Source organism: Pseudophryne corroboree, chromosome 5 (assembly GCF_028390025.1).
Source record: "Pseudophryne corroboree isolate aPseCor3 chromosome 5, aPseCor3.hap2, whole genome shotgun sequence".
Taxonomy (NCBI): domain Eukaryota; kingdom Metazoa; phylum Chordata; class Amphibia; order Anura; family Myobatrachidae; genus Pseudophryne; species Pseudophryne corroboree.
This window is the reverse complement of record NC_086448.1, coordinates 180,874,174-180,894,545: the sequence shown is the minus strand read 5'-3', so window position 1 is coordinate 180,894,545 and position 20,372 is coordinate 180,874,174. Positions and strand designations below refer to the sequence as shown.

At 46.4% G+C, this 20,372-nt stretch overlaps 1 protein-coding gene and 1 long non-coding RNA gene across 3 annotated transcripts in view; one reads left to right on the top strand and one right to left on the bottom strand.

Moving 5' to 3' along the window:
- Positions 1–9,408, bottom strand: part of LOC134928903 (uncharacterized) — a 29,906-nt gene extending 20,498 nt beyond the window's left edge. The window contains exons 1-3 of the long non-coding RNA XR_010178112.1: positions 9,286–9,408; positions 4,129–4,328; positions 759–834 (exon numbers count right to left, since the gene is read on the bottom strand). This is a non-coding gene — a long non-coding RNA (uncharacterized LOC134928903). The remainder of the gene's footprint in view (positions 1–758; positions 835–4,128; positions 4,329–9,285) is intronic.
- The window catches only part of PTPRN2 (protein tyrosine phosphatase receptor type N2), a 1,612,706-nt gene that overhangs the window by 231,977 nt on the left and 1,360,357 nt on the right, over positions 1–20,372 (top strand). The gene's annotated exons all lie outside the window — the stretch shown is intronic.

Here is a 20,372-nt window from a genome sequence, read left to right as displayed (position 1 = left end):
ATGGTCTCTTCTTCCTATTCAGTGAACGGGTACCGGGTCGCACAGACATGCTGACCCATTCACATTTATATTTACTAAAAGTCGATTTTGTGTTTCTTAAAAACCCTGTGTTAAAGTATTGAAGATTCTATTGTAGTTCTATTTAAGTGTAAAGTTCTATTTCAGTTCAACTGTCCCAATTTCATCACTGGGCATGCCCCCACAGTGACGAAAATGGGGGCGTGACTCGCGATCGCAGAATTCCTGTGAAGCCATGACCCCTTTTCACGAGGCCATGCCCCCTTTTCAGGCACGCAAAGAGTTCAGATTCAAGGGACAAGAATGTTGGGAGGTATGCTGTCCCACAAAATTGACTGAAAACAAAATTGACTTTTATTAAATATACCCCCATCATGTCTGTCTCCATGAGAGATGTGGTTAACTGGATTGAAAGTGACCCTTTCTCTACAGTATGTTTTGAAAATTGGCTTCTTCAACAGGTATAAAAGGAACTATAATGGAATAGTGCTTCATAAATGCTTGTTGAAAATATAAAAAAAATCTATACATACAGTCAGGGCCGGTGCTAGGGTTCTCGGCGCCCCCCTGCAAACTATAGATTTGCGACCTACCTTCCATAGATAATAAAGGGTCAGTGCGCACCGCACCGCAAAAATAGAGTGCCGGACCCCTTGCTATGATATATATATATGTATTATATACGTGCATGTGTTTTATAATATAAAATATGTGGGTGGGTACATGTCACAGCTACTTACTGCTGAGGGCATCAGCTCCACTCCACTGATCCCGTCTTCTGCACACTTGGTTTTTTCGAAGTCCGAGTCTTCAGATCTGTAGACATGTCAAAGTACAGAATCCTATGAATGTATGAATCCTAGCACTATGTCAAGTGGAGCCAATATAATGTGTTCCAATCGTTACCACCAGGAAACACATATCGGCATTGCATGGAGAACCATGCAGCTTCGACAGGCCTTCCTGGGAGGTGATGGAGGGAGTCTAATGGTGGTAGGCATGTCAATGTCAGGGACTACGTCAGAAGACGTAGTTCCACTGGCACTGGCAGCTGTGATACAATGGACATTCTGAGCACCACAGGGATGCTTTAATGTCTCATGGTGCGACTGATGTTTGGACGATGGCCTGTCTTCATACGCACATCAACAGATTTGCGTTACAGCTGGTGAACGTCACATTAGGACGCCCACTGACTGCAGCATTAGCATAAAGACTGCAGCTACTGCAGATCATACTTACCTACACTCCCGGAAGCTGCGGGAGGCTCCCGTTTTTTGGGGTAGCCCCCCGCACCCCCGGAAGAGTGGGCAGGTCTCCCGCATCCTGCTCGCATCCTAGTGATGCCAGCAGGATGGAGAGATAATCTCCTGTATTTGCAGGTCCGTCGGGTGGGGAAGGGGTTAAAATGACGCAAATGAGCCATGAAGGAGTAGAGGCATCCTCTCTGCAGCCCATTGGTGGCAGTGAGAGATGAGCAGTTCGTCATCAGCTGCTGCGTGACTCCAGAGCCAGGGACAACTCTCCATTTGGCACTTGTGGTGTCTCTGCGTGGTGAAGTCCGGTGACCTGGGGGGTGGGGCTACTGTTTTTCCGGACACGCATGTCTTCCACTCTGATCTTAGTTCCGATGCCTGTTGCTGCTGCTGGGAGGAGAGATGAGCAAGACGGACCCCTTCCCTGCCTACACCACATGACAGTGGCTCCCGGGATTACAGTGTAAAACCCAGTTGGGATATTCTTCCCCTCCCCAGCTTCACGCTGCCGGCGCTGCTGCTTGTCATACAGTGTGACATGGGCAGCGGCAGCTGGCAGCAACACTGGGCTGGATAGCAGCGGGGATGCAGAGCAGGGAGAGCGCCTCTCCAACCTGACGCCTACCTGCTTTGCATCCCTTTGCTGAGTGGGTTCCGCCGTCTTTGCATACAGTAGCAGAGTAAACCAAGCCTATTGTGGGGACAGCTGTAAAGTGTCCATAGGTTTCGTGGTATCAGCTATGTTACCAATGGGCCCTACACACTGGCCGATGTGTGCGGCCGATATGAACAATCTGGTTCAGTAATGAACGAGAAATTGTTCATATCTTTCAATATGTAGGCACCAACAATGAACGATGCCCTGCCCCGCGCTCGTTCATCGTTGGTGCCATCTTGTTTATATCTGCAAGCCAATATGGACAATATCGTCCATATTAGCATGCAGGACTATGGGGCCGGGTTTTATACCACACCCATCAAACGGGTGTAGTATAAAAGATAGACAGTGTCTAGTTAGACAGTCAATAGATAGACACCATATGTTAGACAGACATTAGGTTGACAGGGTCAAAAGGTCGACAGGGTCAAAAGGTTGACATGAAAAGGGTAGACAGTACAAAAGGTCGACATGAAAATGGTCGACATGAAAAAGGTAGACACCATGTTTTTTGCATTTTTGTGGTTTGTGTGAATAGTTTTGTCATCTGGGACCCTCAAATGTAGGAAGGCATACCCTCGCGGGGCTCACTTCGCTCACCACGCTTCGGGCTCGGTGGCTCGCCACAAGGTTTATAACCAACTCTATGCCGACATGGATAGAGAAGATATGAAATAGTCCAAAAACATGTTAATTTAAAAAAAACACATTGTCTATCTTTTTAATGTCGACCATTTTCATGTCGACCTCTTGACCCCGCCGACCCTTTGACCATGTCGACATTTTCATGTCGACATTTTGACCTTGTCGACCTTTTGACCCTGTCAACCTAATGTCTGTCTAACATATGGTGTCTATCTATTAACTGTCTAACTAGACACTGACTATCTATCAACTGGATACCGTATAGAGGTAGAGCTAGACCCCAATTATCCAAAGGACATATTTATAATGTTGTACAGTGAGCCTGATTCTGACCTGATCGCTGCTGTGCATTTTTGCATAGTGGGTGAGTATAGAACTACTGCGCGTGTGTATGCACCACAATGCATAGGTGTGTCGCCAAACAGCGAGAGGATGGTGTGAAAATTTCGATTGCATTGGCCATTCGCAAGGTTATTGACAGGAAGAGGCCGTTTGTGTGGTAACTGGCCGTTTTCTGGGCGTGTCTGGAAAAACGCCGGCGTTCTCAAGCGTTTTCAGGGCGGGTGTGTGACGTCAGCTCCGGACCCGATCAGCCTGATTGCTTCGCACTGGAGGAGTAAGTATTGAGCTACGCACAGACTGTACATACTGCACAGATGGGAAAAACAGTCGATGGTGAGTGTGATGTGAACGGTTTTGCAGGGGAATTTTGGCTCAGCATACACATGCAATCGCACACTTGCACGGGGTGAATTTACACTCTCCCTGGGCGGTGACTATCTGATCACAGAACAGTGTAATTCATACTTGCCTACCCTCCCGGAATGGCCGGGAGGCTCCCGAAAATCGGGTGACCCTCCCGGCCCCCCGGAAGAGCAGGCAAGTCTCCCGATTACAGGGGTCCCCCCCTGCCCGGCTGCCCACTTAGCGAGTGAAGTGGGCGGTCCGGGCAGGCGATGACGCGATTCTTGTTGATTGATTGTAATTGCGGCATTACACAGTAGGGGGGCGTGGCTTGCATGACGTGATCAAGCAGCCACGCACCGTACCTCCTCTGGCCCGCCTCCGCCCCGCCCCCGTGCCGCCTCCGGCCCGCCCCACTCCTCACATCAGCTCACTGCCCGCCCCCCTGCTGAGCCGACTGGCTGCTCTCTCCCGGAGAGAGCAGCCCAAAAGTCGGCAACTATGGTGTAATTTGCAGCACAGCTATCAGGTCTGAATTAGGCCTTGTGTTTGGGCAAACTCACCCTTATCTCTTGGGTTGAGGGAAATGTTGGGATAATGACAATGTTTGAGCATGAGATGGCAGCGTGAGGCTAAACAGGGAGTTTATTTCCCCTCTCATCTGCTTCTAGTGTTTTTAAAGCGCTCTGACAGCTGCAGAATTATCCAATTAAATGTCTCTGTAGTTGGCTGGAATGGCTTGTTATAAAAATAATGCTTGCTGTGCATGATCCTTAGGCCCAGTGCACATTTTTAATTAACAAAGTCATTCTGATTCTATAAATTGAAACAGCATAATTTCCATTATTTGCATTTTAGTAAGATTACCATAAACAGCCCTTTAGCGCTTATTCTGCTGCACATTCTCCTTCTCTTTAATACTTCAGTAATGGTGGGTTAGTTTCTGTGGTGTTGGTGGTACTTGCAGGTAAGGCTCTGTGTACTAGACACTGACTCATTTGTGATATGTTCTCATGCTCCGCCCCAATTTCAGAACATTAGCATTGGGAGCACGGCCAGTGATGGATCTATTTAGAGAGAATAAGAAGGTTAGAAGAAGGCAGAATATAAAAAAACAAGTGCAGAACAGGACTTGGGGCCTAATTCAGGTTCAAATCCGATGGCTGTAGTTCTGCGCACGTGCAGAAGGGTCTTGCAATATTGCTTGCAGCCCTTTGTCATCCACAACATGGTTAACATGATTCAGCGTTTGGAGGCGGCACCTGGCACGGTTCTAAAAAATGGGGGCATGTTGGCCCCTTTTTTGTATGCATGACAGGGCCAGCGTGTCCAGATCCAATGGCCAGCATGAGTAAGCTTCAGTTTATGCACAAGCGATCGCAGTCCTGCTATGCTAAAATACATTCCCCCATAGGTGGCGTCTAGTTGATCGCACGAGCAGCAAAAAGTTGCTACGTGCGATAAACTCAGGATCACCCCCATGGTTTTGCCCATTAGAGAAACATTTTGCTGCTGCAATCAGGCCCTTTAATACTGTGCTTTGTGTCAGTGCTAATTTAGCATTTTTGAAAAACTTTTTATACTTGCCTATTATGTGCTTTTTTTTACTTTACTTTTATGTGAATTTATCTCGCTGCTACTCATATGGTCAAGTTTTGAAATTTGTTTTTCAGCTGATGAAAAGCAATGATACAATATCCGCCGACTGTGCTGTACATAAAGAATCAGCCTTATATTTGCATTCCTTCTAAATGGACTGAGCTGATGAGAGATTGCTGGCAGGAGTGAGAGAATTGGACTTTGCATTGTATACAAGTGATGTGATAAGTTGATAACTGTGTTGCTGTGTCCAATGTCAGATCTGTGTTTGGGTCTGTTCCCGGAGGGGGTACTAGTGTGTCAGTGGTGATGCAATGGAGGAAGCGAGGAGGCCGAAATAGATTCCTGCGCCTGTGCGCAAAGGATGTTTATTAATTAAATACACACAGGATATTGGCAACTGGAACAATGGAGATAATAATATACAATTCAGTGTGGAAGCTGATAAAGTCTCTGGAATGGATAGTTTCTTAGAGATTGTTTGGTCTGGGAACCGATGGTGACTTGGAGTTACCAATGATTGGTCTGGGAACCGGTGGTGGCTTGGAGTTAACGATGACCGGGGAGCTTGGAGCAGAACTACCCAGGCAGTTGGTGTGTTTAACAGCAGCAGAACCAGATTTGGCTTTAGCAGGAGACACGCTGAGAATTAGAGCGGGATTCTTGGTGCAGGTGAATTAGCAAAGTACTGCTGCAGAATGGTAATGAACAGGTGTGAGTAATAATGCAACCAGAGGTGTAACTAGGGTTTTTCGGAGCCCAGGGCAAGATGAAGAGTGCCCCCCCCAAAAAAACAAAAAACAAAACATAAAATCAACTATGTGTGAAAAAATAGGTGTTGCCACGCTCCAGAAGGGGCATGGCCACATACCAGGAGGGGCATGGCTACTGAAAATGGGGCGTGCCAACATGACTATCACCTACCCACTGTGTCACCTCCCAGCACACTATCACCTACCCCTTGTGTCATCTCTCAGCACACCTTCATTCAAGTTTTGCACATAACGGCAGTAGAGTCCCATTTTTACACATTGCCCCACACAGTGACAGATACACATTGCCCCCCCCCAGGGGCATAACAATGTTGATGTAGGCCTCATAGCAACATTTGCTACGTCCCAAGCGCCCCACCGCCCCCCGGGCCCTGACCGCTCACCTCTCCCTTGGTCATGCAGGCTGTGGCTTCAGAGTTCGGCTGCGGCAGCTGCTGCAGTCGGGGTGACATAGGCTCCTCTTTTCAAGTTGTTGTCAGGAGGGGGCTGCCCGTCGCGGTCTGTCTGTGGAGCTGTCAGGAGGGAGCTGGCCGCCGCGATGTGTCTGTGGGGCTGCCCGGCGTGGTCCATCTGTGCGGCTGTGTGCGGGGGAGCTGCCCGATGCGGCCCATCTGTGGGACTGTCAGGGGGGGCTGCCCGGCGCGGTCTGTCTGTGGAGCTGTCAGGAGCTCCACAATGTTGCTCCATAAAGTCCAACTCTGGTCTCCGGCTGCAGGTATATTGGCGCCGGTTCGTTAGCCAATCAGAGCTCACGGACCAGCAGCCAATCAGGAGCCAGTCCGCTAGCTCTGATTGGCTAACACACCAAACGGAGACCAGACACAGCACATTGAGGGGCAGGAGAGGCGCTGTGCTCTCCTCCCCTCACATAGCAGTGGGATGGGGGATTGCATGGGGGCAGGCAGAGCAATAGCGGGGGCGAGTGGGCATGATGCCCTGGCTGCCGGCGGCACCACCCTCTGCTGGGCCTGCCAGGGCACGTGCCCTGCTCTACCCCCCTTAGTTACACCTCTGAATGCAGCGCCTGAAGAGAGTATCTGACTGCTAGTGAATGCTGGAGCAAAATGCAGATGGAGCAGCAAACAAACTGGATGGCTAGTGCCTGTAGTTCCTCAGTGAACTGACACAGGAGAGTTTCAGGAAACTGCTAGTAGAAGTTGAAGCAGAATGCAGATAGAGCTGCAACAAAACTGGATGGCTGGTGCCTATAGTTCTACGGAGCAAAGAAACAGGGGAATCTCAGAAGACTGGCGCCAGGAGCCGCTTGTTCACAGGATGTGACACATTGTTCAAGGCAATGATACTGAGCAGGAACTCTGGCTATATACCCCCTGGTCAGCAGGGATTGGAGAATCAAGTCATGTGAGCGCTCCAGTGCTAAGGAGTAGATAGCATCTAGTCAGCTGACTGCAGGTGTCATGGCGGCGCCCATACTCTGGAGTTGGTGGGAATACATCGGGGTACACGCTGTATGGCAAGTGGGGTACACACTGGAAAAAGTCTCTGCACATTGCGGGCTGAGGATGGCACATGCTGCCAGGCTGAGGATGTGACCTCCGGAGGCCAGCACACCGTTAAGTGACATGATGCAAAATGCAGATTCCTGACATCATGTCTTTGATACTGATACAGTATAGTGAGCAGTGAGAGATCTGGACAGCACAGCCCAGTATCACAGCTCTAACCTGGTACATAATTGCGTGTCTGCTGAATTGGGGAGTATGGTGAGAGTGTGATCTGTTGTGTCTTCTGAAATCATGGTGTGCAGGCTCTTTAATCCACTTCAGTGCATTGTCTAAAGCAGGCATGTCCAAACTGCGGCCCTCCAGCTGTTGTGAAACTACACATCCCAGCATGCCCTGACACTTCTCTGACAGCAAAACTGCATTCTCTGACAGCAAAACTGTGTCAGGGCATGCTGGGATATGTAGTTTCACAACAGCTGGAGGGCCGCAGTTTGGACATGCCTGGTCTAAAGCAGTAGCAGTTGTGGCGGACGAGGCACCCACATAAGTATACATACAGAGCGCCATCTGAATTATGTTATGTTTGTCCTGCCTTCTGACACATGCGTGCAGACAGAGAGGGCTGGACAGAAGGCTAACCTCTCTGTCCTTGGTCCCATGAACATTAGGGCATCTACTGAGTGCTGGGAAAGCTGGACTTTGATTTGGGGAAAGGCCACATGGCACTAAGGAACGCAGTACAGCGATGCAACTTGACTTACATCATTGTTTTTATAGTTTATATTAAAATTTACCTGTTATTTTAATTATGCTGAATTTGGAAAATAATTATTTATTTTGAAATATAAGATGATGAGGGATATTGGACGATGGAGAACTAAGTAAAGCTAGGTACACACTATACAATTATAATCTGCCAGATTTAGCTGGTTAGAATGAAAATCTGGTAATGGATGAAAGCAAATGACAATCTACCATTTGCTCCCAAACACTGCAAAATGGCCAAAAACAGTCGTTCATCCAAGTTGGTTAAATTTGTGTTTAACCAATTTGTATGAACATCAGATTTTGTTAGTTTCCAGTGTTTGGGAGCAAATGGTCGACTGTCATTTGCTCTCATCCATTACCAGATTTTCATTCCAACCAGCCAGATCTGGCAGATTATCTGGCAGATAATTGTATAGTGTTTACTTAGCTAAAGATTGCTAAACATATAATTTAGCGCAGTAAATCACTCCAGAAGCAATAAGTACTTTCCCAAAGCATATTGCATTCCCCCAGTGTTGTATGACTGGTCCCCCTTCTGTGCTCGCACTGCCACATAACACGGCGCGCTGTCCCAATCTGCCCTGAGATACTGTTGGGAGATATAAGCCTCAATAGTCTCCCTCCTGCATCCAAGTGGTACGGAAACACAGTGCTGCATGAGCTGTTCGCTGACACAAGACAGATAGTGAGCAGAACAGTCCTGCTCTAACCACTGACCAGTGTATGTACTTAGTGGTGTAGGTTCCTGATACTGTGTGACCTCTCCTGTCCGCTGACACAACACAAGACAGTAAAGTGTGAACTGAACTGTACGCCCAGCAGACTCACTGCTCTAATTCCTGAATGTTTGTGCATCCAGTGGTGTGAGATTACAATTGGTGTGTGATCTGTCAATTCTATTATAATATTCTATTTATATGGCAGCACAAGGTGTCTGCAGTGCTGTATAGAGATTAACAAAACAATTGTACATTAGTATGTAGGAAAACATAGGATAACAACATAACAAAACAACCAAAGACAGGGGGGCATATGAAGGATGTGAGGGGTGGGGTAGAGCGACTCACTATTGCTAGTAAAAGCAAGTAGTGATAAGATAATGTATGTGTTGTGGGGGGTTAGATATGAAATGCTGAGGTCGGAATTCCGGTGGTCACATGACCAACCACGGCATCCTGACAGTGAGAATCCAGACACTGGACGGGGGTAAATATTTTACCCCTATTCCCTCCCCTATCCTTAACCTTCTGGGAGTGTTGGCTAGGGCTAACCCTCGGGGGTGTCAGCTATGGCTAACCCCCCCCCCCCCCACACACACACACCCTAGGCCTAGTGCATAACCCTAACCCCTCCCTAGTGCCTAACCCTATCTCCCCACACCCTCAGCTCTAACCCTGGCCCCCCACCCCGATACTGACCTTCAGGGTGTTGGCGTCCCGGCGCCTTGAGGGGTGTCGGGATTCCGGCGTTGGTCACATGACCGCCAGCATCCCAACCGCCGGGACGTCAAACGCAACCCGTGGTGGCATGGATAGTGCTAGGAGGAGAGGCCATGGGAAGAGTATACTGTACACTGCAGAGCTGGGAGCAGGAAGCAAATGGGTGGAAGGACAGTTAAGCACTGAAGAGAGAGAAACCACATAATATACAATTGCAATGGAAGGATAATAGCTGAAGGTTCAACGGAACGGACACAATGCTACTTATAAAACAAATTCAGCATATATTAATTAGTTCTTGGCAAAACAAAATCATTCATGCATGTATGCCACATTTGGGTTTGGGTTTTACCTGTGCAGAAATGACACTGTACTGTTCACCTGTGCTTTGCTGTACATAGAGATGGCATCATAAATAAGGCATGTTATATAAGTGCCATGTCTGCAGTGATAAGTAACACTTCAAAGGTGATGGTGTTTTACAGATCCTTTATTATGCAGTAAGTCACTATAGAAAATTAGGGACAGTTTCAGGTTCAAAAATTTCTAGTTAAAGTCATGGAAATATTAATGGTGGTTGGCAGGTTAGAGATAGATAGATAGATAGATAGATAGATAGATAGATAGATAGACAGACAGACACATACATATATATATATACATGCATCTGTATCTCCGTTATCACTGTGTAATGTTACACTATACTGTATTTGTGTGGGGAATTGGTGACATCTTGTGGCAATAGGGTGAATAGCAGGTGGGCTTGCACTGACCACTCTTATAACTCTGCAATCTAATGCCAATTATGGTTCAAAGATACTGTAGCTGGGAAATGATGTTTGCTCTCTCATCACAAAGCTGAAGACTGAGACATGAACCCTATGTGTGTCCTGATGATTCATGTGATGTACTATCACAAGACAAATCATTTTAGCATAAACCTTTAAGTGACTAACGGTTACAGTTACGGAGGAAACTGTCTCCGGTCTAATATATAAACAAACTTGTATTGGGGAATGCTAATATGCAATGCAGACAGATGCATAATTTCCAATAAATTATACCCTACATTGCATTGTACTAATGACATGCCTGAACTATAGAATGTAATATGTAAACATATTACAGATTTACATGTTTTTTTTTTATTTTGGAGCTGCAACATCAGAAATTATGGTTACTATTATTATTCTTTATACAAGGCAACTAACGATGGTTATTATTATTATTATTATTATTATCTATACAGTGTAACTAATTATGCAATTTATACACAAGAACACATACATTTGCACACACATGGGCTGATTCTGAGTTGGGGCCAAGCACACATTATTTACACCGCACAAACCATATTGCAATGTAAGGGGTTCAAATGCTTTTTTTGTGCATGTAGCATAAATACAGGCTGCATTTGCATGTAGACCGCAAATGCTGGACAGCTTTATTTTTACATTGCAATTTAGATTTCAGTTTGGGAATGACCCTCTGACATCTACATGAGTGGAGGGATTCAATTAGCTGCAATAACCAATTTATATGGATTAACACCGCGGAATGCAACTTAATGTGACCATAAGTATGCAATGTTAGCAGTATCGGTCATCTGAAGCTTACTCAGAAAGGACACCAGAACTGCTCAGTCAGGGTCAGGATATCTGCATCAGAAGACACAGACTCTGGCAGCTCCGCCCACCGCGCCTCCAAACACTGGCAGCCTGCAGCATAGGGAGATCACTCAGGACCCCTTCTGCACTACATATAATGTGCAGTCCACCCACCCACCATCGGAGCTGCATGCAAACCAGTTTGCATACATCTCTGAATCAGGCCCATGGTTTAGAACCCTTGAGACAAACCCCCTAATTATTAATTAGGCACTTAGAAGTTTTAATTAGCTAAATTTGGTCAATAAAGACATGTATTTTTGCAGTGATATTCTACAAAATGCAGACTAATAGGTTAAATGATGTGGGACGGGTATATGGGGGTGTTGTATTGATGGGATAGGTGTTTTTAGGCTAGCACAGAGGTTCCCAAACTGTGTGCCGTGGCTCCCTGGGGTTCCTCGGGACACTTGCAGGGGTGCCCTGGGTTGGTGGTCCAGGACCAATTCAAATTATTCATGGTCAATATAATAGGCAAAACCAGTGCTGGTGGCTGCCAGTCATAAAATATGGGGCCAAACAGAAGCAAATCTTGTCCCTCACCACACAACTGACTCTAAGGATGACATATAAACGCAATCTACTTTATGTGATATTTCTTTCTAAATTTCTCAATAAGAAATTTTTGGCCTAGGGGTGCCGTGAAAAAATATCTGATATTCTAGGGCGCCTGTATTCAAAAAAGTTTGGAAACGACTGGGCTAGCAGGTGGGAGTTACAGGTGTTTTTTAAACAATTCTTTAAAAGTGTCAAAAATGACACAAAAAAACCTACTTACAGGCATTTCTATGGGATACGGTCGTTAGGTCGACAGTCATTAGGCCGACCACTGAAGGTCGACATGCATTAGGTCGACATGGTCAATAGGTCGATATGGTCATTATGTCGACGTGTACTAGGTCGACAGGTCAAAAGGTTGACATGAGTTTTTCCCATTTCTTTTCATTTTTTTACTTTTTCATACTTGATCCACATGGACTACAATTGGGAACGGTAACCTGTGCCGAGAGCAGCGGCAGCGCCCGAAGCGCGAGCCGTGCAAGGAAACACGGTGCACTAATTGGGGTTCCTTGTCACATTGCGAAGAAAACAACACCAAAAAAAGTACAAACCCCCATGTCGACCTTTTGACCTGTCGACCTAGTACATGTCAACCTAATGACCATGTCGACCGATTGTCCCTGTTGACCTAATGCATGTCGACCTTCCATGGTCGACCCAATGACTGTCAACCTAAGTTGAGTCGACCCATACTCATTTCTATGCACCTCAAATTATCTAGATTATTAGGGGCAGATGTACTAAACCTTGGAGAGTGATAAACTACCAATAATCAGCTCCTGTCATTTTACAAACACCCCCTGTCACATGACGGTTAGGAGCTGATTGGCTGGTACTATCTCTTTCCACTTTATCACTCTCCAAGATTTAGTACATCTCCCCCTTAATTTGCTGAAACACTTGCTTTGTGCTATTTTTTAATATTATAAAAATACAAAATTCCACCATTTGACACCTTTTAAGAGTCCCAAATACTTTTGCTGTTGGCCACTCATATACCTCTATACTGTTATCCAGTAACAGTTTGCCCGTTTTAGGGACACAGGCTGATTTCACCATTTTCCCCCACACTTAACGGGGCTAACATCATAGAAAATTACAGTGCAACTGCTGGGATAAGCCTTTTCCAACTGATGTGTATGTTAAATTGGAGAACGCTTAGACACGTAAGTGAAATTACTGCGCAATAAGCGCGTCAAGTTAAGCTTCAGCAACAAAGATTTTACTTAAGCTAACTGATTCTACCCCTAATAAACTGGAGGCACTGTAATTTAGTATAATACGAACTGGAGGCACTGTAATGTGGCATAATATGAACTGGGGCACTATAATATGGTATAATATGAACTGGAGCACTTTATTGTGGCATAATATGAACTGGGGCACTGTATTGTGGCATAATATGAACTCGGGCACTGTAATGTGGCATAATATGAACTCGGGCAGTGTGATGTGGCATAATATGAACTGGAGGCACTGTAATGTAGTATAATATTAACTGGATGCGCTGTGATGTGGCATATAAATTGGGGTCACGGAAATGTTGCACTGTGAACTGTGGGCAATATAGTGTGGAATAGTATGAATTGGGAGCATGACTATGTGGCATAATATGATCTGGGGCTACCACAATGTGGCATAATGTGTACCGGAGCCAATGTACAGTTGTGTCCCGATACATCTTTGCTGCGTATAGCAGCATTCTGTAGTGGGACCGCGATGTGTACATGCCGCATGCATACGCGCCCCCCGCCAGCCCCATTGAAGTGAATACATAGCTGGAGAGTGCGTACGCACGCAACCCACTGTGCCGCGACCTGTGTACTCATCGCAGCAAGAGTACACGTCTGTATGGCATAACATGAATTGGCAGCACTGTGTGGCGTAATGTGTACTGGCAGTACTACAGTGTGGCATATTTTGAACTAGAGTAATACTATGGAGCATACAATGAACTAAATCACTACTATAGGGAATAATATTGAGTAGGAGACTACTAGGGCATTACTATGGGGCATAATTGAATAGCTGCTGCAGGGAAAGGTGTTTCTCTAGAAGCATTAGGTAGGGGACCCACCTAGAAAAATGTTGCTACTGGGCCCACAAAGTTTTCGCTATGCTCCTGGCTAGAGTACATTTTTAGTCAGCAGTCAACCCACCAGTATATTTGTAGACTGTGGAAGGAAACCAGAGTAAATTGGGGAAAAGGCAATGCAAACACGGTGAGGACTTACAAACTCATCGCAGATAGGGACCAGGCTGAGAATCAAATGCTGTGAGGTAGAAATGCTAACCACTGTGCCACTGCTCTCTGTTAGGGCTTGATATACAGGAAGTGCAAACACTACAGTAGCTCATCCTCTAAAGAACAAGGTCAGAGCTGCTTCTTAGCACTAGCCTGTCCAGTGCATGCAAAGTGAGTCCTTGATTGAGACTTCGCTGCATATGCATGCTTTTAGAAATGTATAGCAGGAGCCTCTTCCGCACATCAGATCTATGCCTTCTCAGAAGATGCCATCCCTTTGCACTTTTGAGAACAGAGCTGGAGGCCGGAGCAGCATTGCCTACAGTACTTTTGAAAACTAGTTTTCGGGGGGTTATTTGCAGGTAGCAGAATGCGCTGTGCGATTTGAGGGTGTGTGTCATGCTCTGCTCTAAGGGCGTGTCTAACTCCACCTATAGATGTATTGTGCAGTGTTACTTCCTTCTGAGCCCCACTCGCCATGTCTTTCCCCATAGCAGTGTCATCTCCCACTCCCCCCCCATAGCAGTGACATCTCCCACTCCCCCCCATAGCAGTGTCATCTCCCACTCCCCCCCATAGCAGTGTCATCTCCCACTCCTCCCCATAGCAGTGTCATCTCCCACTCCCCCCATAGCAGTGTCATCTCCCACTCCCCCCATAGCAGAGTCATCTCCCACTCCCCCCATAGCAGTGTCATCTTACCCTGAGTCCCTACACTCCATGTCTCTGCATTCCTCTCTCCCCATTGCAGTGTGATCTCCCCCTGAGACCCACTCTCCGTGTCACTGAATACACCCCTTCCCATAGCAGTGTTATCTGAGTTCCCACTCTATGGGGGAGATTCAAATGTTTGAAAAGTCGGTTGGGTGTCTGTTTTTTCCTATCTATTAGATAGGAAAAAAGAAACACCCAACTGACTTTTCAAACATTTGAATTCCCCCCTTGATCTCCCTTCCTCCCCCCTCATCCAGCTCTTACCGTTTTGCTGTCAGTATGTGGCTGGGGCAGGTACTGCAGCTGCTGTTCCGTGGGCTTGGTCTGTAGCTGGCAGCTCAGCCTCAGGCAGTAAGGGAAAATAAACACACTTCCTGTATAGGCTGAGCAGAGCACGGAGGTTGTAGTATGGGGCTGTCTCCATCCTGACATCTCCTAGGACATCTCCTCTCGTGCAGGCCCCACCCCCGACGCATCCGGACTTGCGCATGCGGAGTCCGGATTCCCGATGGGTCAGTGGGGAATCTGGGGTTTTTGTTGAACTTAGCAGGGCAGTGGGAGTAAGTGAACCAGGAGTCTCCAGCGGAATGCGGAAGGGTAGGCAACTAAGGGGTCTATTTACTAAGCCTTGGATTTAGATAAAGTGCATGGAGATAAAGTACCAGCCAATCAGCTCCTAACTGCCATTTTTCAAACACAGCCTGTAACATGGCAGTTTGGAGCTGATTGGCTGGTACTTTATCTCCACGCACTTTATCTCCATCCAAGGCTTAGTAAATAGACCCCTATGTCCTGAGCCCTCCCCAAAATTTTGCTAGTGATGCAGTGTTTAGCCCCGTCAGTAGTTTTTTTTTTCTTCTTATAAACAATTGGGTTTTGTTAGATTTTTTTTTTTATTTGACTGAGGAGATCAGTTACTACTATTATTACTATTATTACCCTTTTATTCATAAACGACTAACATACAGTATTGCTCTGCACTGTACATTGATCATGACACAAACAAATTACTTACAAAGACATGCAACACAATGTAAAGCTGCAACTGATTATTTGAAACTGATACTTCCTATGTGTACAGCATCTATATGTATTGCTGTGCATAAACTAAACAATTATACAATTATCTGTCTGATTATGGCCACAATATCTCTTGGTTTCAGCTTGATAGAAATATTTTGCATCATAATAACTAGAGATATGCGGCTTAGATTTTCCCGCCAAAATCTGATCAAAATGAAGCAAAACGTCATCTTTGTTCACGGAAGATGACATTTTGACGGGAAAACGTAATCTTCCGTGAACAAAGATGACATTTTGACGAGAAAAGGTTTGGCCTCGTTTTGATTTTGGCGGTAAAATCTGAGCAAAATCCGAGCAACACATCTCTAATAATAACCCTCAGATTTTGCACGTGTTAGGTGTCTGAAATAATGTACTGTAGTCCCTAGTAAAGTCCTCTTTCTTTCAATAGTATTTTATGTGTTTTCATGTTTATTGATAGCACCAAAACTGAACTCATCAAACGTATGTAGCATTTAACAATAAAACTTTACATTTTAAAATATAATTTGAATGGTCTTTTGAGCACAGTGTCTACTACATCGGATAATGGATTTGTGTGACTATTTTTGTTTGAAACACTGAAAAGATATAGCTTTACCAGAGATAAATGTAATTAGTTATTTCACAGCATACACTTAAAAAAAAAAACAGAAAAAAAACCAGCAAACTGAAGTTTTTTAAAAACTTTTCAAAATTCTTGAAAGTAAAACAAGCCATGATTTTTCATGAAGAAACCTTTTGGCTACAGTATTACAAATCACATACATACAAAAGAAAGACATTAGCGGTTCCCATTAAACTGAATAATGCTAGACTAGAGGGCTGTTAAGCTTTTATTGTGCTTACGTCCAACTTTTTTGAAATTACTGTTTATAGATTTTCAAAGTGATTCTACTCTCTGCAGATTTTATATAAAGTTCCTCTCAATAAGACATATTTGGAGGACAGAACATTATTTAAAATACAAAAACTAGGCTTAGCCAACCAATGGCTATTTGATGTTGGGGAATTTCAACCAACAATTCCTTGTCAAGTTTTCTGTGTTCCCTCAATCTCAGGTTCTGCTAAATTTGATGGCACTGACTTTCAAGACTAGCTTGATACATGCCAGATTGTGGCCTGCAGTGGCAGCTGTTGCCCGTGGGCTACAGTGCAGACCACACATAGAAGGGAGGGCCTTTAACACGGGTGTAGTACGGTATGCCGGCGCTCGGGCTCCCGGCGACCAGCATACCGGCGCCGGGAGCCCGACCGCCGGCATACCGACAGCGTGGCGAGCGCAAAGGAGCCCCTTGCGAGCTTGCTGCGCTCGCCACGCTGCGGGCACGGTGGCGCTCTATGCGCGCCACACTATTTTATTCTCCCTCTGGGGGGGTCGCGGACCCCCACGAGGGAGAATAGTTGTCGGTATGCCGGGTGTCGGGATTCCAGCGCCGGTATACTGTGCGCCGGGATCCCGACATTCGGCATACAGAAGACCACCCCTTTAACACATATAAACATACCTGTAATGTAATATATGTGTTGGCTGCCTGTTCCCGGGGATCTGCTGACCACAGTAGGTATTTCTGATAGCTGCTGTGGACCCAAATAATAATATATATGGGCATCCTAAAGTGATGCTGTATAACCTCTGAAAACAGTTTTAAGAGTTGTTACCGCAAAGTGTTTTGATAAATCTCACCCTAAGTCTTTGGACCTAAATGGGCGCGTCTATTGGCGGTCATCTGTCTGCGACTTTATGCAACCTCAAGCTAAGGAATTTTTGAATGTTAAGGCCCATACACACTGGGCGATTTTGAGCTGAAAGCATCTCACTTTTGGTGTTTTGAGCTGCTTTCAGCTCAAAGCCGCCCAGTGTGTATGCCCCGGTGATGAGCGCTGATGCGCGCTCCTGCTTCATCGCCGGCGGCCGCCGTTCATCTAGTGGTATTACCAGTAGATGATCGGCGGGGTGAACGGCCTTCCATAGCGTCCTGCTATGGAAAGCCTTTCACCCCCGCTGACATCGCTGGGCAGGGGGGGAAAATAGCTCAGTGTGTATGCACTGAGCGATTTTCAGCTCAGCGATGTCAGCCATCGTCGCTGTGCATACACGCTGGGCAAAAACGTCCAGTGTGTATGCATCTTTAGTTTGAAGTGTAAGTTTGTAGTCTTTGGAAGCTGATTGGATGACTGGACATGGCTTATTTACTCACCAGCTATTAACACAATACTGTTTACACTGAAAAATGATCCAGTTTATTATCTTTACAGATTATAAAACGTGTGTCTGCCATCACAGAGAATTAGAACTGAATGGAAGAGTTTCCTTAGGGAAAGACTGAGGGTGACCTCATGGGAAGAAAATAAAAACATTTTGGCTTAGAATTTTCTTGTACATCAAAAGGACAGGGTAATCATAATCATAACTCAATATGGTTGAGATGACTATAGAGGGGTTTGATATGCTTTACCAGCGGTAGGGATGCCGGCTGTCAAAAGACTGTTGCTGAGAATTACCCTCCCCCTAACTCTTCCTTCGAGCAGCCTAACCCTTTCCCTCCCTGGTGGTGCCTAAACCTAACCCCCCCCCCCCCCTTCCTCCCCGCACCCTCAACCTAACCCACCCTCCCAAGCAGCCTAACCCTGCTTGGGGGTGCCTATACCTAACCACCTTTTCCCCAGCCTAACCCTCCCTACCCTACAGCCTAACCCTAACCATCCTCAGGGGTGTCTAAAGCTAACCTCTCCCTCTGCGGGCTAACACTAACAGTGGGAGGCATACTTATGATGCCAGGTGTCAGGATTCCGATATCGGCATTTCATCTGCTGTTGGAGTTCCGCCACTGGCATTCTGGCCGCGTGTCGGGACTTTGGTGCCCAAATTCCGAATGCCGGCATCCTGACCGCCGGCATCCTGATTGAATAAAGTTATTGCTGGTGGGTGAGTGATTTTTTTATTGAATATTAGCTTAAACTGGGTGAGAAAAAGCGCTATTTATTAATTGTGAAAGCTATTCATTTAATGTCAGGTGGGATGGAAGCAGAGCCGTCTTAACAGCAGTGTAGGCCCCTGGGCACAGCAATACACTGGGGCCCCTAACCATCCATCAGCGGCATGGGTGGGGGGTGCTATCAGTGGCAGCTTTTATGTCCCGCGGGTGGAAGGGGTGTTCTGTCTTCTGCTCAACGTGTAAGACCTGGAGCAATAATTTCTGCTAATTATTCCTTTACTGCACAGATGGAGCGTTAGGGAGAACACTAAACTGTAGAATGTGGGACATTGTGCTGAATGAAGGGGCCCTGGTACATGACTTCCAGGGTGGTAGGGGGTGTCTAATACGCAGAGAAGGGGTCGATAGTGGAGTGGGCTTAATATTCATCATCTTCTGGTGGGAGGGCAGTATGCTTGACTGCAGATATCTCCAGTTCCTGGAAACAGATTTCTTAGTTTTCATGGGATAAAAAAAAAACTAGACAGTCCCACCTTTCAGGAGGTACTGGGAACTTGGGGATCAGAGTTCAGGAGCCAGAGCAATCCACCAACGAAAATATAAAACTGCACATTAGGCGTGTGGAGCTGGAGCAGGGACCAGCTGCTGGAATGCTGATATCTCTGGTTCTGGGCATAGTAGAGACAAGCTGCTAGTGTCCACCAAAAGGGGAGAGTCCCAGCTTTTGAAATATATCCTTAGAAAAACTATATGTCAGACAGAACCCGAGATATCTGGCTGGGAAGAAAAATTAACAGGCATGGATGGGGACCACTACTTTGAAGTCGGATATCTTTGGTTCCTCAGGACCGATTTTCAAAAATCTGGTACCCCTGGAAAGAGGGGACCCTCAGCTATCAGCCTAGGGCCCTTTTACCCCTGGGGCCCTTGGGCAAGAGCCCATTGAGCCCATACGAAAAGACGGCCCTGGATGGAAGGAATTAGGTCTGTTTCCTTCGATATATAGAACCTATGTTTTTTTTTTTTACAGGCTCAAATATTATATATACCCAGAAAAACAACAACTGAGAAGAGATTAAAACATCAGTAGAATCACCTGTAATGACAGCTGCCTGAACAGGCTCAACAGACCTGTCTGGGTTCTCACAATTTGGCCTGTTCCTCTCAGTGAGGACTTTGCCCTGAACAGGTTGGGGCCTTGTATTTTCTACTGTGACAGCACAGTGTGGGGTATAGTGGGACCAGCCCAGGCTGTCTTTGCATGGTGCGGGGCAGGGCCGTAACTATGTGTGTGCCAGGTGTGCGTGGCACACAGCGCAGTCGCTGAGGGTGCAACTGGCTGCATTGTAATGAGTCAAACTGACTCATTACAAGCTGACTTTGTGTTTGAGGCGAGGAGCAGCAGCTTCGGGAGCAGGGGAGAAGGAAGAGGAGGGAGGGGGAGGAGGGAGCCGCAGCTGTGAATGCTGGGATGCAGTTCCCTCATCCCAGCATTCACAGCGGCGGCGGCCAGCCAATGTGGAAGGAGAGGGACAGCTACGGCGGCCAGCCAATGTGGAAGGAGAGGGACAGCTGCAGCAGCGCCGCCACCAATTACAGTGCGCTGCTGCGGCTCCTGAGTCCCTCTCCCTCCTCCTCCCCTGCCCGGGATCTGCCAGCAGCTGAGCAGCTGCACCGAGGAGCCTGACTGCCTGAGCCAGCGTGGAGAGAGTAAGTATCATCTATTCTTTCTGTCTGTCTGTCTGTCTATCTATCTATTCTATCTGCAATAATGTGTAAAAGATGACCCTATTTTACATAAGGGGGGGGCACCAATGCCGTTTCTTGCACACAGCGCTAAAATGTCTAGTTACGGCACTGGTGAGGGGTGCTGCTTAT